The sequence below is a fragment of the Ambystoma mexicanum genome, chromosome 9 (assembly GCF_040938575.1).
Source record: "Ambystoma mexicanum isolate Mex_15411 chromosome 9, UKY_AmexF1_1, whole genome shotgun sequence".
Classification (NCBI taxonomy): domain Eukaryota; kingdom Metazoa; phylum Chordata; class Amphibia; order Caudata; family Ambystomatidae; genus Ambystoma; species Ambystoma mexicanum.
The window spans coordinates 536,225,187-536,250,306 of record NC_090931.1 but is presented as its reverse complement, the minus strand read 5'-3'; the positions used below and the strand labels follow the sequence as shown (position 1 = coordinate 536,250,306).

Sequence of the window (25,120 nt, the reverse complement as noted above, 5' to 3'; positions counted from 1 at the left end):
CACAGCACCACGAGTCCATGCTGCTGCAACACCTTTTTTTGCGTTCTACGGCTTTACTTTTCCATATAATTGATGTCTGGTTATCCTAGTCAAATGTTTTGCATGCAAGTCAGCCAAAACTACTTTTCCCAGAGTGCATTAGTTTAGTGAAAACTCAAGGCTGAAAAAGTGATTGTAAACAGACCGGTCCACCCTGTCCCCCCTCCCCCACGCCACCAATCTGGCCGCAGCTTCCTCACCCCATTTTGCGGTGGAAGATTTCACTGCATTTAACCACAGCTGGTGACTTTGGAAGCTGGAGGGCTACAAATGTTTGCGCTGAATATGCATGAGCGACCAAGCGCATCTCCTTGTTTGGTTTCAAACCAAACAAGGAGAGTTTTGGGTGGGGGTACCCCCAGCCCCCAAGAATGTTTTTTTTTATTTTGTGTTAAAATGCTGCATGGTCCTTTTCTTTAGGATAGAATCATAGACATCGTGACAGTTTTTAGGTTCTTTTGGTGAGAAATAGAAAGAGCTCTACATGCCTCCTTGTCCATCCTAACCTACTACAATACTTTAATGTGCATCAAAGTTAAAGCAAACAACGTAACAACTGGTAGGTTGATAGTCTGTCCCACATGCAAACAGAAGTGTTATTACATGGTTAGAATGGTCTAGACACACACTAACATGTATCTTGTTTTCATGTAGGCCAGTCTATCAATGTAATAAGTTATGCTTGCTTTCCCGTTGCTGCACATTAATGCAACATTACTGTGCATCAAGGGCAAAGCAAAAAAGAATGCCATGTCTCCAGCAGCCACCACTGGGTGGAGGCTGCAGGGGCATGACAGGGACCACACCTTCTTTTTTAGGCTCCACCCTCCTTCGCTTGCACACTTACTCTAATACAACACATTGAACCACTCATTGATACATCATTCAAACAACTCCTTGCATGCAAGTAAACGTAAAAACACACACCGACATACACTCGCACACACATACATGCATGCATTCGTACAGTATATTAAAAAAAACACCTGCTCACCCTCACCATGTGCGGCACCCCTGCAGATGAACGGATGGCCATCCTCTCTGCAATGTAGGGAGGCTGACTAACGGGAAAGCACTGTACTCCTGACAGTCAGGGTGTCTACGCTATAACTAAGCACTACCGCACATGGGAGTTTGCGCAGACCCGTAATCTACGCTTAAGCTCAGCGAACGGTGCAAACTGAACTGAAGCTGCCAACACGACATCACAATTTCTCTTTCCTATTCCCAACTACTTCGGTGGTGACGGTGCACGGTACAAATACCTTTAACATTGGCACAATAATGAGTGATTTAGGCCAAATTTCCTCCGCCTCACAAAATCATGCATTGCGTTTGTTGCGGAACACAAAGGGCTCTGCATAAAAATAAAAATTTGTGGCGGGGGATGTACTGCTGCTCAGAGATACGGGTGGTCTCTGCTGCCTGTTGCTCAGGAAAGTGGATGGCACTCCCCCACCCATAGTGGCTCACACCACTGAGTAGGTTTGAGTTGGAGGTAATAAAATAAGGGTTGTGTTTAATTGTATTACAATTTTTACAAGATTTTTCCCTTCACTTGATTGAACATGTTTCCTTTAACTGTTTGGTTTGTTTGTGCTTTCTGCTACCTTCTATGATATTCATTTTCTTCTTAAAAGAGGAGAACAATTTCCTATTTGTTCTCAGATGTCTTTTCTTCCAGCTTCAAGCTGTCCAGAAATTTTGCAGTTGCTATAGTCAAGGTAGTTGAATCCCCGCTCATCAACCTGTTTCACCAATCCTCTTCGCTGACAGTCTGATACTTTAATCCGTGTGGGTGGAAATAGGTTTGTCTAAGTTTGTTCGTTCCTGGGCAGTGAAGAAGTAGATGTAGTGTTTCGGTATCCAACCTTTTACAATAACGGCAGTTGTTATTCTCCGATTGTTTCCTGAGAAAGAGAATCTCATTTGTCTTCAGAATGTTCAGACGTGCTCTCAAGGAGATTGTTCGCAGTCTTTTATCTGGGAACTTTTTTAGATAGTTTCTTACTTCGTTCAGCTTTTGAGTGTTGGTTGTATGATGGGTCGGGATTGTGTGTTCTTCCGCTTTTTCTAACATATCGATCCAGTCTTGTAACTTTAATTTCTTCTTTATTGTCCCTGGAATACGTTCGATTTCCCATTCAGAACAACCAATTTGTGCTGCTTGTTCCAAAAGGCTGTTATACCAAGTTGTTAACATAGGGTTTTTGCCGCTCTTCATTTCTTTGAAAATGATGTCCAAAATTTTTGGTCTGGGGAGCCTTAAGATTTTTCCCAGAAACAGCAGACTGTTTCTCTCCACCACTGATTTCAATGATTGCAAACTTAGTTCGCGTCGGATGTTTGCTACAGGGGTGGAGTTTGGCAAACGGAGCACCCTCCGCCAAAATATGCCTTCCAGTTTTGCCCACAGCGTCTTCGGGAGATATGGCATTGCCTCTGCTCCATCGGTCAGAGCCGGGGTGGCTTTTGCTTTAAAGAATGTTATTATCGGTTGAGTTGAAAATGTACCGAATTTTCGTTCCAGGCATAGTGCTTGGGCTGCTAATGTTTTTACCTTAGAAAACGGATGTTCTTGCATCGTTATTTCAATTCTGCTGCAAGATACTTTCACCCCCAGGTATGTAGAACTCTTTACTGTATCCAGTTTTTCTGAGTTTGCAAACCATTGAAGGCATTTACTTGGTCTAGATGCTTTTCCCAAGATCATTATTTTGGTCTTTGAAGTGTTTAATTCCAGGTCGTTTTTCTTTAAGTAGCGGGTAAGACTATCCAGTTGTCTCTGGAGCCCGATGGGCGTTTGGTCCAGTAAAAGGATGTCGTCCGCGTAGAGCAGGCGAGTCACTTTCGACTCACCTATTTGGGGAGGAAAGGAACGGGTGTCATTTTCTGCATCCATTATGTCTGCCATGTATGCCTTGTACAGCGCCGGCGCCAGGGGACAGCCTTGCTTGACTCCTCTGGCCGTCTGTATGGTTGACAACGAGCCGGCTGCATTGAGCCGGACTCTGATTGAAGTGTCGCTGTGCAAGGCCTTCATGGGTTCCAGGATAAATAGTGGGCAGTTTTTCCAGTTTCTTCCATATTTTGCCTCTATTTACACGGTCAAAAGCTTGAACCAGATCAATCGTGGCGATGAAAGTTGTAGGTTGATCCTCAAAGACTTTGGATTTCAAGATGCTAATCAGCATAATATTGACAGAGGTGCCCAAGTTCTTTTCGAACCCTGATTGTAATGGGTCCGCTGTTTTTGCCTCCTTTTGCCATGTTTGAAGTTCGTCCAACACCAAGGAGCCGAAAAGTTTCCCGAGCACATCCAGAAGTGCAATCGGCCTATAGTTTTTCGGGTCGTTCCTCAAGCCCTTCTTGTAAATAGGAACAATATTGGCTGTTTTCCACGTGTCGGGAATGGATCTTGTAATCCTGCATCTTCGGAAAATTTCCGTTATTAACGGTGCCCAGGCTTTTGCATCCTGTTTGAGGTGATTGTTAGAAATTCCATCTGGGCCAGGTGCACGAGAGTTGTTTAACTTTCTGATCTTTTTCAGAATAACCTGCTCGGAGCATGTTATCCATTGCGATGTATCCCATTTTGCCACTTTAGTTTCTATTGGCGTTGGTTCTTTGAATAGTTTGGTAAAGTATTCAACCCATTTCTCTTCTGAGACACTGTTGGTAATGGTCTTATCTGCGACTGCCAATTTGTTTTTTATTAGCTTCCAAAAGTCTTGCGAGTTGTGTTGGTGGAGAGCTGCGAGGAGGTGCAGTCTGGCAGTGAACCCTGAACCTTTTTTCTGCTACCTGGAGTCTGTTTTTGCCTTTCATTAAGGCACAGGGTTTAAAAACCCATTCCGGCCGCGGAGCGGCCGCGAGGAGGTGCAGTCTGGCAGTGAACCCTGAACCTTTTTTCTGCTACCTGGAGTCTGTTTTTGCCTTTCATTAAGGCACAGGGTTTAAAAACCCATTCCGGCCGTGGAGCGGCCGCGGAGAGCTGCGAGGAGGTGCAGTCTGGCAATCCGGCTGCTGGCGTGTTGGCTGATTGCTCCCCGGACCGCTCCCTGTAAATTTGCCTAAGTACAAGAAACTAAGAATTCTCTTGAATATTATACGGTCACTTGTCATCGATTGCAAACTGCGTGCCTATGGAGGACCCCCCCCCCCCGATAGAAGAGCCCGAGCTAGGGCCCACTAATTACGAAGAAATTGGCCGAGTGCTAAGAAGTGGTTTTAACACTGAAATTGTCAATTGAACCACACGCACGTACCAAACAAGAAATCAAAAATAGTACGATGGATATGCAGCAAGTAGGAATGCCTACACGCTCGCCCCCGATTCCTCCCCTTAGATCTCCCCACCGGCATCAACATGACCTACCTCGAAGGGAGGCCGCGTCGTCGGACGTTGGGCCCGCAGGCACCGGAGCGAGTCGGACGGCCGGGGGGTGTCTTCTCTCTGGGGGAGGAGCCTTGCCGCCGGCTTCTTGGCGGGGCCGTGGGGGCAGAAGCGGGATCCCGGCGGCGACTGAACTAACTCCGCCGTCCCCCGAGTGGGATGCCATCGGGGTCGTTGGGGGTCCCTTTTCAGAGGATCCGGGTGTGGAGGAGAGGGGGACGGGGGCGGGCCTCATCCAAGCGTGCCCGGGATCGAGTCCGGCGCTTCAGGAAGCGGAGGGCCCGAGACTGAGTGCTGCCGTGACCTGCCCTCTGGTGGCAGAATGGAACCGCTACATGGAGCAGTGAATTCAGATGAAGTCAAGGGTAACAACCTAACCACTGAGAAAGGATTGAAGGAATTTCTGGATAAAACTTTTGCGAAAATATACACTGGTGGGGAAAAAAGCGCACCCTGCAAAAAACCAAGGATTGAAAGTGAGACTCACCCAGTGATTATAAGAGCCGCTCTACCGAGCCCTGACTTGGATCTAACGGACAACAGGAACCATAATTGCTCCAACAGAACTCTATCATACCTGGAGGACCCTGATGCAGACATAACAGATGATTTGAACATCTTGAGAGAACACAACTGGGGCAAGATATACACTTACTCAACGACAGAAGCACAAGACGGATCTCGGTCCAAAACAGCTTTGGATCATTCATTCAACTTCTGAAAAGATGGTGATGAAAAGGTAAACCTTCCAGATTTCAAATCAAACGAAACCTCATTTAATCAAAACACAAAAAGTCAAGGGGAAAAAAAATCTAAGCCAACTGGCTCATCAACACCCAACAATAGATTACCATCAAAAACACAGATGAAAAGAACAGGAAAAATAATAACCCTGACAAATAACCCGATCGGAAGGTTCTTTGAAAAATTGGGAAAGATCCCACCGGTGAACCGGTTTGAACTGTCCGACCTGGAAATCTTGGAGGGGATCCCCCCATCTTCCCGAAGAAACGTACTTAAACAACCAGTTTTAATACAGCGAATGGAAAATGCCAGCTCATTACCCCAAATACGCTGGCACTACAACCCATCCACATCTCAACAAAAAACTGAAACAATCAATATTAACACAGATTCAAGAATTACGGACCAAAAGTCGGAAAACAACGATGAAGGACAAAAAAATGTCCCGGGACAACCAGCTGTCCCCACAGATGGGGAAGAAAAGAAACAAGAAACTGCACCACAGTTAGATTTGACTGAAGAAAGAAATCATGAAGTAGCAAAAACTTCAGAATTTACCATGAGCCAAAAACTACTGCCTTTGATACCAGGATCGTTCGATGAAACGGAAAAAGTTGAACTATCCAATGAAACTAAAATGGTGAAGGAGAAAGAAAGGGAAAACAATTTAACAATGACTCAACCAAACCATCAGAGAAAACAGGAAGAAATCAAATTGGCGGAGGCAATACTAAATTACAAAAACATGTTAAAACTCAGAGACACAATTTCAGGTAGGAAACCTGCCCCTCACCAAAGAAAGGACGACGTCTCAGTGGACGACTTACGACTGCAACTCTCTACTCCACATAAAGCAATGATGGAAAATGAAATGCAAAAAAAAGAGGAGAAAAACTCACCCACCAAAAGCATTGACATATTACCTATCATGTCAGCCGTGACCATTGCGCTCGCACCATTTGGGAAATTATATGAAACCATTACTGATACGTTGAGGGACCACACCTCACTACTAGCGGCATGCAACTCAAAGCTAATCCATCTTGAAGGCTATATAAAGGCCCTAGAAGCATGGAAGGCAAGCACAAACGACCAAGGCTCCATGACTGATAATCCTGAGGTATTTCAGTTCAAAAACAAATCAGTGAATGTCAGTTCCCAAACGGACTGGATTGAGAATAAGGAAAAAAAAAATTGAAGATGCACACAGCGACCATTGATAAAATTGGCGAGAGGCCGACATATACCTATAACAAAAACACTCTGTATTCACGACAACCACGCATCACTAAAAGAGACATGAGCTCACACGTAAAGCCTTGCAACATGGAAAAGATTCCTAAAGATCAAACTGATGAAGTTCAATTCAATTCGCAGAAGAAAGAAAGTGTCCAACAACTGGCGAGAGAAAAGACTATAAAAAGTCAATTATTAGTGAAAGAAAAACAAAACATAAAAGCACTCCACATACAGAAGAAAACGTCAACCGAAAGCAACACAAACAAACTCATGACTAAATGGATAACTGTGATTAATCAAAAATCAAAGCCCACGAAAAACGACTCCCAACAGAACATCAAATTAGGAGAGTCGGGTCAAGTCATTGAAGATAACTCACTTGACCTATCCAATTTAAGTGTCTACTCCATTGAAACATCGGAGTCAGAAATACCTTGACAGTCCATAAAAAAAAGAAAGGTGTCTTTTTTGGACGACAAATCTCCGAAGCCAGATCCAAAGGATACACAACATCAGACTCAAATATCAACATCAATAAAAAAGAAAGATAAAGTAGAAGACACAAGCGATAGAAGAAGTCAGATTACTTCAGAGAGGAAAACGCTGTTCCGCTTGGCTAATACAAAGATCAACAAAACCGAATTGAAGCCTGGAGGAAACGATGATTCTCGTTTAAATAGAAAAAAGGAAAAACTCGATGCTGCAAGACTCGAAGAGACACCAAATAGCGACTCTCACTGTAGACGCAAGTACTCGACTTATCAAAGTGAAAAACAAAAAAACTCGAATACTCGAACATACAGAAAAACTAGTCACAGGACTGAAGAAACCAGACGAAGAGATGCATCCTTGGACAGGACAACCAGATCAAATCGAAGACTCTTTGTCTCGCCTTCACAGCAAAATCCTACGCAAACATCTGCTATCTTCTCTCACAAGAGTCACTCGTCACGCACGCTGAAACTAGAACGACGTGACAGAACGGGAGAAAAAATTGTCCTAAACAGAAGAGCAACTATGAAGCTCTTGGAAAAATTCATAAAGGAGACCAAATCAGAAGTGTGGACATAAACATAGTGGAATTCGCACATAAAGCTAGGACAGACAGTATCTTTCTGCATATCACGTCTCGGACAGTAAAAAAACTCTTGCTCTTGGCGGCAGGAGAACTTTCAAAGAGAGGGTATCTCCTAAGAGAAACTACATCAGAAGAAAGAGGTCACAGGAGAGCCCATTCACACGTAACAAAACCAGAACGTAATTATGAGACCAACGAAAAAGAAAGATGGAAACCGGCACAGAGAACTCCAAATGTGAAAGCCACTCTTAGAACGAAGAGAAAATGTAACCACACACCAGAGAAGAATGAGCGAAAAACGTACATGAAAGAAGCATAGTTCGAGAAACCATAAGTCCAAACTCGTCATACATCAGAAGAGATAAAGAAAGAGCAAAGACCAGCGAAAGTTCCACCATCAAAGGGCGGTGGAGAACAAACGAGGAGGCCTCGGGAAGTACATCAAATAGAAAACCAAGGGGCCCACTCCCCCGACTGGTCGCAAGGGAAAAAGAAACGCGCAGCGTACGAGAAAAGCCTCTGACCCAGAATCACGCAGATAAGGTTGAAAAAGATCCCAAAAAATGGGCATGGATTCCATCGGTACTGACACGCTATGTCAAGAAATAGCAATCAAACTGTCCCCCGGCGAGTAGTGGAAGGGTCTCATCAAAGCAAATGCATGGTGCACAGAAGCAGGAGCAAAAGATCATTATTGGCTCATGGAACACCAGAGGCCACACCCATCTGACTTAACCTGGGGAGATAAATCTTGGCCGATTTGACCTTATAACCTTGCAAGAGACCTGGCTGCTCTACCCGCCTAGCTTGGATGGCTACGAAGTATTACTCTCTCCTGCTCTAAAAGGGGACAGAGGCCGACCTATATCAGGCCTTCTAACAGCTGTCAGGTCAGGGGGGACCTTGAGAATAGCCCACAACCTGAGATCGGCCGTCAGCACTCCAGGCAATGCTGTTGAAATGGGCAAAAGACGAAACATCCCAGGAAAAGCCAAGTCACGACCTTATCCTCTTATTGAACATCTATTGGAACCCAACGGAACCCAAAACAAATGACTTTCTGAACACCGTGGAAAAAATATTAACAGATGTCGCTGAAACTTACGATGTGGATCACATCTTGATATGCGGCGATCTGAACGCTACTTGTCCTGTTTCTAAAGCTACAAAGACACTGCGAAACACCGCCAATTTACAATCAACAGCACGAGGACTTGCATGGTCTGAGTTGATGAAATCCCGGGACCTGTATAACTTGAACTCCCTAGAAACTGCTAGTCCCATGATTCCAACATGGGAAAGTGAAGGAAAGGAAAGTACTATCGATTACATCTTTGCCTCTAAAGAGCTATATTCAATAATCAAGAGCTTTACGGTAGTGAAAACCACCTGCAGTGATCACAATCTATTAACTGCGACATGGTCAGTAACAACACATGCATCGCTGGTAATGCCATACAAGCTCGAAACAAATTCACAAGGGAATCGGTTGAAAATGACATCAGATGCCTTAATTGACATTACAGCAATTTACAATAGACAATCCAGTGCAAAAATTCTCACTGGAAAACTGGACTACTGTCCACTCCTCATTCCCTATCTGCGCCCAATGCATAAGAGAAGACCGGAAAAAACTCATCTGCATAAATATAATGAAGAACTGAGGATAAAGAAATCCTACTTACGAAAAGTAACACGACAGGCTAAACTAAACCCAACACAAACAAATCTTAAGTTGGCAACTACACAAAAAAAAGGTTACAAAGCATGGGTCCAATCGGTTCGATGGGAACTGTATCAAGAAGACGCAGAGTCCATGTTGAGAGCAGTGTGTAAAAATAACTTGCAAGACTTTTGGAAGCTAATAAAAAACAAATTGGCAGTCGCAGATAAGACCATTACCAACAGTGTCTCAGAAGAGAAATGGGTTTAATACTTTACCGAACTATTCAAAGAACCAACGCCAACAGAAACTAAAGTGGCAAAATGGGATACATCGCAATGAATAACATGCTGCGAGCAGGTTATTCTGAAAAAGATCAGGAAGTTAAACAACTCTTGTGCACCTGGCCCAGATGGAATTTCTAACAATCACCTCAAACAGGATGCAAAAGCCTGGGCACCGTTAATAACGGAAATTTTCTGAAGATGCAGGATTACAAGATCCATTCCCGACACGTGGAAAACAGCCAATATCGTTCCTATTTACAAGAAGGGCTTGAGGAACGACCCGAAAAACTATAGGCCGATTGCACTTCTGGATGTGCTCGGGAAACTTTTCGGCTCCTTGGTGTTGGACGAACTTCAAACATGGCAAAAGGAGGCAAAAACAGTGGACCCATTACAATCAGAGTTCGAAAAGAACTTAGGCACCTCTGTCAATATTATGCTGATTAGCATCTTGAAATCCAAAGTCTTTGAGGATCAACCTACAACTTTCATCGCCACGATTGATCTGGTTCAAGCTTTTGACCGTGTAAATAGAGGCAAATTATGGAAGAAACTGGAAAAACAAAACTGCCCACTATTTATCCTCGAACCCATGAAGGCCTTGCACAGCGACACTTCAATCAGAGTCCGGCTCAATGCAGCCGGCTCGTTGTCACCAACCATACAGACGGCCAGAGGAGTCAAGCAAGGCTGTCCCCTGGCGCCGGCGCTGTACAAGGCATACATGGCGGACATAATGGATGCAGAAAATGACACCTGTTCCTTTCCTCCCCAAATAGGTGAGTCGAAAGTGACTCGCCTGCTCTACGCGGACGACATCCTTTTACTGGACCAAACGCCCATCGGGCTCCAGAGACAACTGGATAGCCTTACCCGCTACTTAAAGAAAAACGACCTGGAATGAAACACTTCAAAGACCAAAATAATGATCTTGGGAAAAGCATCTAGACCAAGTAAATGCCTTCAATGGTTTGCAAACTCAGAAAAACTGGATACAGTAAAGAGTTCTACATACCTGGGGGTGAAAGTATCTTGCAGCAGAATTGAAATAACGATGCAAGAACATCTGTTTTCTAAGATAAAAACATTAGCAGCCCAAGCACTATCCCTGGAACGAAAATTCGGTAAATTTTCAACTCAACCGATAATAACATTCTTTAAAGCAAAAGCCACCCCGGCTCTGACCGATGGAGCAGAGGCAATGCCATATCTCCCGAAGACGCTGTGGGCAAAACTGGAAGGCATATTTTGGCGGAGGGTGCTCCGTTTGCCAAACTCCACCCCTGTAGCAAACATCCGACGCGAACTAAGTTTGCAATCATTGAAATCAGTGGTGGAGAGAAACAGTCTGCTGTTTCTGGGAAAAATCTTAAGGCTCCCCAGACCAAAAATTTTGGACATCATTTTCAAAGAAATGAAGAGCGGCAAAAACCCTATGTTAACAACTTGGTATAACAGCCTTTTGGAACAAGCAGCACAAATTGGTTGTTCTGAATGGGAAATCGAACGTATTCCAGGGAAAATAAAGAAGAAATTAAAGTTACAAGACTGGATCGATACGTTAGAAAAAGCGGAAGAACACACAATCCCGACCCATCATACAACCAACACTCAAAAGCTGAACGAAGTAAGAAACTATCTAAAAACGTTCCCAGATAAAAGACTGCGAACAATTTTCTTGAGAGCACGTCTGAACATTCTGAAGACAAATGAGATTCTCTTTCTCAGGAAACAATCGGAGAATGACAACTGACGTTATTGTAAAAGGTTGGATACCGAAACACTACGACATCTACTTCTTCACTGCCCAGGAACGAATAAACTTAGACAAACCTATTTCCACCCACACGGATTAAAGTATCAGACTGTCAGCGAAGAGGATTGGTGGAACAGGTTGATGAGCGGGGATTCAACTACCTTGACTAAAGCGACTGCAACATTTCTGGACAGCTTGAAGCTGGAAGAAAAGACATCTGAGAACAAATAGGAAATTGTTCTCCTCTTTTAAGAAGAAAATGAATATCTTAGAAGGTAGCAGAAAGCACAAACAAAACAAACAGTTAAATGAAACATGTTGAATCGAGTGAAGGGAAAAAATCTTGTAAAAATTGTAATACAATTAAACACAAGTTAAAATTTTTTTTAAAAAAAATAAGGGTTGTGGAAGGGGAAGCTTTAAGGCGGATGGCGATGAATGTTTGGTATGCAGGGCTGGCCCCCCATAAAACTGTAAAAATGTCCCAGTCGGCCAGATGGGGGTGATCCCAGATCCGTGGAGTCAATTAACATCTGGTCTTTTATACTGTCATTCACAACATAGTTGACTTACGGAGCCAGCACCTGGCCCAATGAAATAAAGTTTATGGAAAATGGTTTAGCAGTTGAACGCAGGATTTACAGTGATTTTGGATAACTGGCCATTTATTTAGGGTAAATCAAATAGCATTGGTAAACAAGCAAATAACATGAGCGCATTTAAACGCCATTGCTTGGTGTAAATTGAGATTGTTTCACATTTACAAAATATGCGTTTGAAATGCCTTTTTTTTGTTGCAAAGGCAAATCTCTGGAAACCAATATCAAAAATTATACTATACCAGAATTGCTTTACGAACATAAAGAAACAAATAACCACTTCTATGATGAGAGTCCCAGCCAATGCAGAGAGTCCAAGCCTTTAAGATATGTTTCAGATATTTTTCATAACTGGATTTGTTTTTAGGTCTTCTCATATTTATTTTGCTGGAGTTATGGTGAAATGTGCCTTTGTTGAAAACAGATGCACACACCTTTTGTTAATTTATTCTTGACTTTTGCATACCTACTGTATTTGAAATATGTAAGGGATAACTAACGTGTAAACATGTTTGCCATGTTCAATATGTGATCCTTTCGCTTAATATAGTTTATATTGGTTGTTTGTACTTATTGTGTGTGTGTATACAGGGACATGCAAGCTTCTTTAGTATTTTACATCTGTGAATGTAAATTCTGAAATGTAGCAATTTAAAACTCTACTTCAAATATATACTGCGTATTCAACACAGAAAGATCAACAGCTGGAGAAAGGTAGAACGAAATAGCACAGAACACTTAATTACATTTTCTATTACGAAAAAACAACGGATAGTCGGGCTGGTAATGTATCCTCTGTGGAGATAATTCATTTTAAAGTGTGTATACATGCATGGCGATGATTTCTATTGAACGCTCCACATACCAGTGTGCAGACTTAAGTTTATATGGCGGTTAGAGGAAAAGTTATGTTTATAGGAAATTAGCAGATACCATTCTGCTAGCGAGAACCATTATAATTCATGGCAACCTGCAACACCCATATACAATCCTGTAAATATATTTCTTGTTATAGGCTAGTTGTGACATCGCTGTTGTCCTGTAATACGAAAATAACAACACTAATGTAATTGTAATCAGTTATTATAGTCATTCTCTATTGCTTGAGCATGTTTATTTTTGTGCCCTAGTGGAGTTTTACATTAGAGAGCTAAAATCTATCTTTGTTATATTTTTGTTTAAACCGCAAAACGGTTTTTAGATGCATTTTATTAAAGTACTTAAACAATTTTTCTGCAACACATTAAAAGCTGCCCATTATCATTTTTTAAAATCCAAACCGGATTCTAAATTGATTGTATGCGCCAACGACTGGAAAATCTCTTACATTAGATTGTTATAGGCTAGTTATTAAAGGAGCTGTCTGTGTGTGGCTACATGACTCCTAATGTACATGAGTATTGCAAGTCACCTACATTAAATTAAGTCATAGGCTAGTTATTAAAGGAGCTGTCCGTGTGTGTCTATATGACTCCTAATGTACATGAGTATTGCAAGTCACCTCAGAATTTCTTGAACGTATAAAATCATGGAACTCTTTGACCTGAAATATCTTTATAACGTACAGTAGGGAGTACTTTATCCCATAAACACCCTTGAAGCCTCAATACAATTCCCCAAAGTTAACATAAGTTTATTATGTTAAGGACAGCATTGCAATTTAGCGGATGTGCAACAGATGTCTTGCTCTGATTTACACACCCAACCCCTTGATCATGCATCTCATAGCACGCCATATGGAAATTCGTTTTTGGACCTGCAACTGAATGGAGTAACCTATCCCATATCCTAGGCCACATTCATTTAAATCACAAGCACATGAAGTGTTTTGTTCCTCAACAGTGGGGTACAATTTGTGACCAAGGACAGAGCTTGTGGAGGACTGAAGACCACGAATAGCCAGCTGCTTATAAAGACTCACAGAGCAAATCAAAAAGAAAGGAAGTAGGGTGCAGAGCCAAGATAGAGTGAGTGGACAAACTTAGACGATATGCTCACGGACCCCACGCCCAGGATGCTTACAAGATGACCAATGCAGTTGAATCAGTGATTCTAGGGCCACCACCGGCACCTAGGGAGGAACCAGCAATAAGTCTAAGGCCGACCGAAGGGAGAGTGAGAGTAAGCAGGTGCGTAGAGGCCATCCCACCCAACGTGTCGTAATTGCCAGCGCAACCCTAGAGTGGAGCCGTGGTAGAGAAGGGGACATCGCACGGCTAGTAGAAACTTGCAGTCTGGTGAGTCCCTATTCCTTCCCAGCCTACTAGATCTGGCCCTCACACCCTCTTGGTGGCTTAACACTGCACCAAAAGATGTAGGAGTGTGGGGAATGAGGGTCTGCATATCCCGCCTGAGTGAACAGGCTATGCCACGACTCCCTCATAAAAAGAAGGGAGGTGAGCCACATCGAATGCACAGATCTGGAGGGTATTCGCTGTCGCTCCTCTACTATGCACAGAGAGAGGATATTTTCTCACCCCGTCGGAGCACTGAGGATGGAGTGCTACAGAAGGGGGGGCATGTGATGTTACCCACGACCATCACATTTTAAAGAGATGCAACGTACTTCAGGATTCTTTGGGCATAAAGCCTGATGCGTCCAACTGGTCTGCGCCTTTGTAAGTGGGCATTAAACTTGAACTGCTTTCTTTTAGTCTTATTTGGGGATGCAAATTGAAGAATATAGGTAGGGGGGCAAAGTAGCCTAACAAACCATACAACTGTCAAGATTGTCCAAAACACCAAATAGCACAGTTAGGAAACCACAGATCTCCATCAAAACCAGAGTGCACAGAATCAGCCCTGTGAGAATGAATTGCATGACTTTAACGTGAAAGAAGCAATATTCAACAATGCAGTGCAAAAGAGGTGTATAGATATTATTGAAAGATAGGAGCACATTTTTTCAAGAGTTATCACAAAATACCCTGTCCAGAAGGTACGCATTGAAAACAGTCACTCTGTAATTCCAAAAGCAAGACATTCATTATAAATGCACTTATCCTTTTGGTTTACAGTTTAAAAAGGAAGGGCGAATCCACACAACTTTCTCGCTGGAATCAGAACTAAAACGCTTCAATTTGCAAATCCATGGGAACAATACACCTGCCATATTGGAGACATAAGATAACCGGAGAGAATCCCTACCAGGAAGAAAGAGCACAAAGAAACCTAGAAGAGAACTCGGGCAGAAAGAATAGGAGAACACCTCAAAAGGCTATTGAGTATAAGGGAACGCGAACCGGAGATAATTACCCTCATGAATCTCTGTATCTAACTGTTAGAGCATTGGTAGGAAACAGGAGGGGGGGGAGAAGATGGTGGGGGAGTAGGACAATTCATGCTCAATGGTGTGTTTCTAAAGCTACTGAAAACAAACTGTTAATGGTTCACATTGAGATATACAGGGTGCAGTCCCAGAGGGTGTTGGAGGTGTGGTATGGTCTTTGATATAACTGCAATGGAGGTGTTATTATGGGGGCCTTTGAGTACTGAAACTCATTACTTAAGGCATTGCTTTGAGCCAAGATCCACTAGCGGGATGGGGAAGAACATGCACGTACCTACCTGTTCTAAGAAAGCAGGAGTAGCCTTACTGTTTGATAAATGCACCCTATTTAAATTGCAGGAATGTAAAAGATGCACTGAAGGGAGATATGGTATGGTGAGTGGCACCCTCAGAGGAAAACGTCACATGGTAGCTTCATTTCATGTGCCAAGTACAGCACTTTCTTAGGAAACTAGGTTCTTTTGCCATTCAGGAAATAGGGATTTAGATAGATCCTCACAAACCACTTACTCACAGGCTGGAGAACATAACTTGTTTGGATGTGTCAATAGGATCATATGAAATCATTATGGCAATAGAATCACTGAAACGGAACAAATGCCCGGCACCAGGGGGGTCTTGCAGCTTCTTTTTATAAAATACCATGTCAAATAGTCTCTGACCCTCTGGACAACCTGTTCAACTACGTAGGGGGGAGGGGACTTCCAACTTTTATAAGGGAAGCCCATATAACACTAAATACAAAAGCAGGCAAAGACACCAAAAAGTGTGCATCCTATAGGCCAATCAAGTTACTCACTGTAGACATGAAAATATTTACAAACATATTGACCAGTGGACTAGAGGGATACATTCCCGTTCTTATAGACCAGGACCAGTCAGGGTTTGTTTTACAGCAAGGGACATATTATAACATTCAGCGAGTCCTACACCTAATAGATTTTGTATTTATTTGAGGAACAGGGATGTCAATTTCTTTTTTTGAAACTCAATATTTATTGCATGTTTCCAAAAACCACATCAGACAAGAAATGTTTCCAAACAAAAGTTAAAGAAACATATTAGACAATACAATTAACTGACAAGACAAAATGTCCCGGTCTTTAATGTCACCTCAACTCTTTCCAGGGCGATTTTCGTCAAGAATCAATCTCTAATTCCCCCATGTCACCTCATTTCTACCCTGTCGTATAAATCACCTAAATCCGTTCCCCGCCCTCCCGCCCCAGGACATCTATCTGTGTGTGTGTGTGTGTGTGTGTGTATATATATATATATATATATATATATCACTTGGGTATGTTTCAAATGACAAAGTGCACCCACTTCAACAACAGCTCTCATTTCAACATACGGATGCAATTTAGAAGTGTTAGGTTGCCCTATGTTGTCCAAATGTCCAAATGGCTGTGTGCACCCAGTACAACAACAGCTATTATTTCAACATACAGATGCAATTTATCAGTGGTGAGTTGCCCTCTGCTGTCCAAATGGCAAAGTGCGCCACTTCAACAACAGCCTCCATTTCAACAAACAGAATGAGCATGGTTATACACCTTTCATATTCACCTTGCAATATCGCACAAAATTCAGAAGTTACTTCTTTCCACCCCCACTTCTCTTCACACAGGGCAGAGCGGTTCCAGTGTCGATGAACAGTTAATTACCGGCTCAACATTTCAGTCTCTAAAGAGCGAAACGCTGTAGGATGAATGCCCTCTCACTAGCTATAACTGAAAGTAGGTGCTGTAATTATGCTAGTATGCAATCTTATGCCATCACAGGGACTCTGCATCGAACAAGGTTGACAATTACGCGTCTACAAAGACACATCATGGAGGCCCGTTTGATCGATCGGACTTAGATACTGTTCTTATACCGCACATACCTCTCATTTCATCCTATACGTTTAGCCTTTTCAATGACCATTGATAAGTCACAGGAACCTTCGGCTCCTTCCTGGAAGCCATCAGTGGTAATTCTGATGTTTATGCAGGGGGACAGAAGTGACCCTATGAATTACTGACCGATACTGACCTTAAGGATATGTTAGAACAGCATCCTTATCTGCAACCGACTGATGACCCAGGTGTCAGTCCGCACTTATAGGAGTCCTTCCGTTCGGCCCTTTGTGGGCGCTCCCTGGCTGAATACCTCTCATCCCTCTCCTGTATTTCTGTAACACCCCTCTTCCCCTCAATCCTCTTGTGTACGATGCCCTCCCTCTTCCATACCATATTTCAACATGAATAGTCCCCAATCCTCCCTGAAGGTAGACAAATCATCATGGGTAAGGTACGTTAACTTCTCCATCAGGTAGACCTCCATACCTTAACCAGCTGATCACCTGTGCCTGGTACCATGGGTTGTCTCCATTTCTGAGCTATCGCTATTTGACCTGACGGTAGGAGGGCTTCCATCATCTTTGGAAATCTGTAAGCGTCAAATCCTTTAGATGGGCTACCAGGAATTAGTGTAAGGGGTTCTAGCTGCAGAGGGTACCCCCCGATACAAAGCGGTGACGCTACCTGGAACATCTTTGAAACTTTCACAGGGTCCCTATACTATCTATGGAGTACCTTAAAAGTTATATGCAATGGCATGGGTTCAGAGATTGCCATTATATGTTACCTTCAACATTTTTACTCAAAGATTGTGTGGTATTAGGTAACCCAAGATGCTGTCCCAATAAGATTTAAATTTCTCCTTTCCTTTTACGGTGGATTTCACCAGAGTTTTATACATTTTAGAGATTATTCCTTTCCTGGATTGTGATGTTTCCAAAATCTTCTCAAAGGGGGCGAGGTCGCGGGACAGTTCCTCCCTCCCAGTGGGGGACTAAAAGCACCCTGTTTAGCCTGAGATACTCAAAAATACCCATAGTTCGCCCTCCCAGCATTTCACGAACCTTCTCGAACACTTTGAACTTCCCATCCCGGAAGAGGTGTGTCGACTTTTCCAGTCCCATGTCTGACCATTTTTGCACCCCTCTAAACCCTTGACTCCCCAATGAAAGTGGAGGTCCCGACAGAGAGCACATGGGTGAGGACCAGGACAACAACTCCCTGTTCACCTTGTCATTTCTCCACTGAGTTCACAGAACTCCCAATTTGGGATGATCCCGTACCTCTTTGGGGATGAGCTTGTAAGGCGTCCATAGGTACCTGACCCATATCGGGTATGTAACAAAGTCTACCATGTACGTCCGGAAGGGTCTCAGATTTTCCGACTTAAGTTTCAGCATAACTCTAAATTGGTCCGTTTATAGTACAAAGCAAAATTAAGGAACCCAAAACCCTGTTTCCCTCTTTTGGTAGAGCAAGGTTCTTGCATGCTATGCGTGCCCTCCTCTTCTACCAAACATAGCTAAGACACATATAGTCTATCGTCTTGAAAACCCCACCCGGTAACGTGTTAGGGAGCATTTGATACAAAAATATAAGGGCGGAGGAGCATTTAAATTTTTATCATCCTACCCATAACCGAGTGATGTCTGACCATCTCCGTAGGTCACGCTTTAATTCGGTGACCAGGGGTATATAGTTAACCCTGTATAGGTCCTGGAGCTCATAGGGCATCTCAACCCCCAGGTAGGTTATCTTGTCCTCCACATGTGCGAACCCTCAACAGTCGTGACCAGTAAGTTTGTGAAAGCTTATCCCCAACAGGAAGAATGAAGGACTTAGAATAGTTAACTTTCCGCCCTGCCAGGAACCCATATGCCTGCAATACCCTCATCTGTAATGTAGCTCAGTACATTGTCTGCAAGTTGAGGCACCTTGAAGTCCACCCCTTCATACGCAATCCCTCATATTCCCGGGTTCGCTCTGATCACTGCCGCCAATGGTTGTATCACCAGGGCAAAAGGGAGCAGGGATAGAGGGCACCCCGTCTAGTTCCCCGATACAATTGGAAATCCTCTGACTACTCCATTCACTGCAACCCTCGCCAGCGGGTTCAATGCCTTCACCAATGCCCGAAAATTCACCCCAAAGTCGAACCTCTTCAAGACTTTGTTAAGGAAATTCCATTCCACCCTGTTAGAGGCCTTCTCGGAGTCCAGTGACACCAAGTAAGCATCTTTCGAGTATTTCTTTGCATAGTACATTAGAATCAATGGTTTTCTAATACTATCCGCATCCTGTCTCCCCCTGATAAAGCCCACTTGATAATTGTGAATGAGTGAGGGAAGACATTTGTCCAACCTATTCGCCAGGATATTTGCCAGTATCTTTACGTATAGGAGCTACACTTCGTAGAGTCCTTACCCTCCCTAGGGATAACCGTGATGAGGACACTAAGCATTGTCTTCGGCACGGGTTCCCACTCAACACCCCATTAAAGACCTTGATTAGTGTTGGAGCCAGGGTGAAAAAAAACATTTGATAGAATCTCGCTTTGAGTCCATCCTCCCTTGGGGACTTGCCACTCTTCATTCCTTTAATGGTGGAGATTACTTCCTCTACTTCGATATGTGCCTCCAAAAGCCATGCATCGCCTATTGTGATCCCCAGAAGACTCAGTCCCTGTAGGAAGTGTCTGTACCCCTTGCTATCTCTACTACATTACGATGCATTGAGAGTGGCATTGAAACTTCTGAACTCTTTTGACATTTCTCCATTGCTTCTCAGCAGTGCCCCATCTACAGCCTACAGAACATTAACCGTCCTAGATCTAGTTTGCACCCTCAACCTCCAGGCGAGAAGAAATATTTCTAACATAACATTTCTGTTTTACAGGTATAACATGTTTTTACTCATTTATTAAATACTCCCACTGGGAATGGAACTTTCTTTTTTTCTAAGAAATCTCTTTACTCTCAACTTTAAAAAATATGGAGTAAAATATTGCCACATTCAAATCTTATTTGGAGCACTTAATGTCCCTCATGGGGCACCCTATGTTACAACGGAAATGTACAAATGATATGGCAAACATAAAGTCTTAAAAGCTAGTCTTGAGTCTTTATCCTCCTGTCTACCATAAGCTAATAACACAAACGTTCCAAGGATTGGCCAAGTCAAACAGTCAAATCGTATTCTCAAATATCGTGCAAAAACAGACTTGTTCATTAGATCTCTCCAGAGTTACCACAGGTCCCTTGTGGGCTTTGGATTTCAGGCTTCACAACCAGGCTCTTCCAATTGCCCTGGTTTGAGGTATTAAGATTTACAGTAGTCATCTCCCATAGGCTTTGGCAGGCAAGGTCTCCCAGCACCCAGTGCGAGATTTTGGCGTAAACCCCCTTACCCCACCGATCTGGTCCACGCACACGCAGTTGGCCCAGACTAAAATACCATGTCACAATTAAAAAAATAAAAGCGATGCTGGATACATTAAAGGTAATTTCGCAGTTGGAAAGGGCGAGGCAGGCTGCCCCAAAATGCCAGCCCAGCCCAGTAATAACATAACATATTATATATTATTACTGGGCTATGCTGGCATTTTGGGGCAGCCAGTTTAGCCCTTTCTGCTGTGGCATGACTTCATTCTGGGCATCTATGACAAAGCAAACATGATGCCATGCTTGCTTTATCATAGATGCCCCGAATTAAGTCATGCCACAGTAAGCCACATCCATACACAACATTCACTCCCTCATTTACTCAAACCCTTCACTCGTGCAACCATACACCATAATCCACTCGTTCATTCATAGTCATGCACACACATTACATGATACTACATAACACACATCCTTGCATGTATGCATACATAAATCACAAACATGCAGCACAAATTCACATGCGCACGTACACACAAAATATTATTTTTTCTTACCTGCTCCCTTCTAATCCGACCAAATCCGTCTTACTCTGGAAGGCCTTCTGTGCTCCAACCTTCTCTACGCAGACAGGAAGCCTAGAAGCTAATTTTAACATGGTGCTTGCCGTGCAGCAACTAGAACATTACTTTGAAGTTGGGCTTTTTGAAGTCGGGGAGCACCCAACTTCAAAATAATTTTCGAGATGCTGCGCGGTGCTCCGGAGCACCTCCATGCATCTAGAACATCACTTTGAAGTTGGGTGCACCATGACTTCAAAAAGCTTGTCAGGGCTGGCTTAAGGGACAATGCGGTGTGCTGATGCACCCTTTGTTTGCTGTGCCTTAAGTCAGCCCTTTGGCTTTGGGTTTTGGGATTCACTGCAGGCCTCTCTCATAGCCCTTTGGAGTGGAGAATTTAGAAAGGGCCTCTCTCGTAGCCCTTTGCTTCCAGCATTCAAGCCAGGTTTCTCTAAGGCCTTGTGTTACAGGATTCACTCTGTCTAATAGGGACATGGGTGTATTATCCCCTTCCTCACCTCTGGGTTGTCACTGGGGTCTGACATTGTTGGCTCAGTCCCTTGTCCTTACAGGGCCCCTCAGGCATGGGCTGTAGAACGGGCACCCAACCCCTTCTCTGGCCTTCATACAGCCAGTTGTTACTTCCACCTGCTACACCAGCCTCTTTCTTGGGCTAGAACGACCAGGTGAATGTTCCCCACTTCTCAGCATCAAGGGGTTAGAAACGTCCCCTCTCATCTCCTTTTGGAAAAATGCACCAGGGAACACCAAACTTCCTACTAGGATGCACCCTTTTCTGATTCACTTCTTCCTTTTCATAGTTCCTGCCCATGTCTTTCCCTTTTCCAATTGGCCCTTTCTCAAACACGCTGGGTCATTGCCCTCTGATTAGCTCCCGAGATGATGGGAGCTTCTTCACCCCCCCCCCCTCCTCGTTCCTCTTGTAATCTCCTTTTCTCCCATTTGCAGACTTGGAATTTAGTTATTCCTCTATGTCTACGCTAGCAGAGGGCTTAAAAGGGCTGACGGTCATCTTAGATGCAGTTTGGACTGACATGATGGCTCTGCATGAGGTGCTGGTAATCTATCTCGTGGATTTGGTGTTTCTGCTTCTCCTGTCCTTGTACCTGAACATACCTGGCACCTGCACTCTGTCCTTCTTGGTCTCCCTTCACTCTTGCATGTGCCCAGGTTTTTACTTGTAAAGCAGTGTGAAGTACTGGGGCGGATTCCAGAATTTGGTACTGGAGCCACGATACCCCAGCCCAGGGGCAGGCTATGGTAGGGGAACCTTGTGTTAATTATTTCTAACCTCTCACTCTGTTCTCATTGTATATTTAAGTTGTTTATGTGATCCAGTAAGGGATTTCTTTCCTAGGAACTGGTACTTTATGGGAGATGTAGTGCTTAAACACACATAAGGGCTTTTCAGACGTTAAGAGTTCCATTTCACATGTCCTACCCCTGGTTCCGTTTTGGATCTTTGTTACTGTTGCCTTATGGCAGTTAGTCCAAAATGGCATAGTTCCATCTCATGGGTCTCAATCGCATAACCTGAGGGGGCGTGGCCAGCGCACATGGCGTAAGGAAGTGAATTCACTGGGCTGCTGTCCACGATCCTGCACCTGATCCTTTTACGGCGGATAGTGTTATAATTACATGTGACTGAAAGCAGCCCCAGCAGCCGTCTTAAGTGGTCCCCCTGCGCCGTCCAAAATGGTGCCGTTGGTCTCTCAGAACACTTGAGGGGAGAGGAACCCGCCGACTTGTCACTTTTGACCCTCTGAGGACCGAGAATTGCCTACAGGTTCACACTGATGGGCGGAACCAACTGCAAACAAGCCCACAGAGACAAGCCCAGAATGCATTGGAGCAGCGCCGCACAGAATGCAGCCCTATAACAGTTCTCTGCTCCTCCCAGGCTGCGGAGTTGTCTGGCGGCGTGTCTGTACACCACCCACTCAGGAGCGAGACACTGCGTCGCGTGAAGCGACCCGAGGAAGACCGGCACCTGCTGGAGAAGGAGCGGAGAGGGGGCCCCGGAACCGCCGGAGTAGCAGAGCCCCATATGCCGCTGCTGTGACCTGAGGCACCGGACCACAGAAAAGGAAATCCGACAGTAACAGCAAGGTCGGAGCCGGCGGAGACCATGGGGAGCTCGGCTGCAAGAACCAGAGCTGGACCACAGGTACAGGGGGACCCCGACTTGCTGTCACGGGGGAGGTAGGGCGGCAAACCCAGCGAACCCAAGACATGGTGTTCAGGCCTCAGCTGGTATCCCTGCCTCATGATCCAGCTTCCCTTCCTTAGACACGGCACATGGGAGCGTGCACTCTGCTGCAATAGGCGACTCTGCCCTGCGCCTCGACATAACGCCATACCTGTGGAGACTGGTAGCCGCCATCTCTCGCCTCCAGTCTGGCCACAAGTCACCCCTGAGCAGACCAGGCATCTTGCTGAGAACACCCACAGGAGAGAGCTACCCAGTGGGGAGCCAAGCCCCTAAGAGAATACCGGAAACAACCTCAGCGTATCCCACATAGAAGAGCAGAGACCCATTGGACTGTTGGGGTCGTACAGGCTTGCCTGAACCCCCCCACTGGACTACAACCATTAAACGCACGCCCGACCAGGGCCCTCGGCCGTTGATCATCCCCTTGCTAGCACCTGGACACCCGGCTTATACCCAAACAAGTAGGCAGGCAGCGGGCACGGTTGGTGCTCTGCTTGCTGGCCAAGCACCGTCACGAAAAAGCCATATTGGCCAAGCAGCTGTGAACCCATCACACCGCCATAACTACACAGCGAGGAAAGCTTGCTCTTGCCATCACAGTCCCACTGAAATAATCGGACAGTTAGAGGGCACGATTGCGGACACCCTGCTCACCTGACCACAAGCAGCAGCTGCTGACTGAAACCTCAGGAGTGCACGGACCCCCAGGAGAAGCTCAGGCTGGGTAGGAGCAACCCAGTGCGTGATCGATAGAAGCACGAAGAACCAGACGCAAGCACCCACGCCATCACCCGTGAGGAGCAAACCCGTTTACACTCCGGATCCCGGGGACCCACTACCCAGCACACGCCAGAGCAATAACCCTGCAGGCTCGAGTGAACATGCCCCCCTCCAAAAATAAAGCTAAACCATCGATGATGGAATCTTTCACGACAGCCAAACCTAAACAGCAGCAGCAACCATAACCCTCCGTACAACAGGAACCACTTTCCAATCCAGACAACACCAAGGATGCACAGGTACTACAAGCTATAGCAGCTCTCAGGTCATTTATCAACACCAAAATAGATGAGGTCAAATCTGACATGCAGCTGATGCGCCAGGATACTCGTAATCTAGCAGAGAGGGTGTCCACTGCGGAAGCTGGGCTACAAGAAACCGCTAAGACCACGTCAGACCTGAAAGACAGAGTCCAAGAACTGGAAAAGACAGTGACGTACCTTGGGGCACGATCTGAAGATGTGGAGGGGAGCGCTCACCGTAACAATGTTCGCATTTTAGGTATCCCGGAGGACATGGAGAAGCGCAAACCCAACTGACTTTGTGGAAACCATACTACTGCAAGAGTTTGGCGCTGGCAATTTATCCCAAGGCTTCTGATATGATATGATATGGCATTTGTAACACGCCTATACACACGTGTTTCAAGGCGTGACGAGGCGGGGGGGGAACAAGGGGAGAACAGACAACGATCCTACTAGGCCAGGTGTCATTCAGATCGCGCAAGTGCAAGGGGTAGGGGGACTGGGAAAAGTGCAAGGGGTAGGGGAAAGGGGAAGTGCAGTACATGGTTAGTAGAATACAAGGTAAGTAATAGGGCCAGCTGGTGGCAAGTGCAAGGAGAGTGCAGTACATGGTTAGTAGAATACAAGATAAATAATAGGGCCAGCTGGTGGCAAGTGCAAGGTAAGTGCCGGGAGAAGGGGCTGTAGGATACAGAGACATTCCCGTAGTGCAGGTAGGCAGTGCAGGGAAGAGTGGCAGGGCCAAGGACCGAGATCGGTGAGTGGCCAGTTGCAGATTCAGTGCAGGTTCAGTGATTTTAGCAGGGGAGAGAGGGAGAGAAAGCGGAGGCAAAGAGGAAGGTTTTGAGGTGCTTCCGGAACCGGAGATGGTTCTCCTCAAGTCTCAGGGAGGCAGGAAGGCTGTTCCAGAGGGAGGCCCCTGCTGCGGAGAGAGATCTACCCCAGCTCGTTGCTTGGAGAAGCGGCTGACCCTGAGGTAGTTGGAGAT

The 25,120-nt window shown here is 44.8% G+C and overlaps 1 protein-coding gene across 5 annotated transcripts in view; it reads left to right on the top strand.

The window, feature by feature from the left end:
- Window positions 1-25,120, top strand: part of BRIP1 (BRCA1 interacting DNA helicase 1) — a 2,318,009-nt gene that overhangs the window by 672,850 nt on the left and 1,620,039 nt on the right. The gene's annotated exons all lie outside the window — the stretch shown is intronic.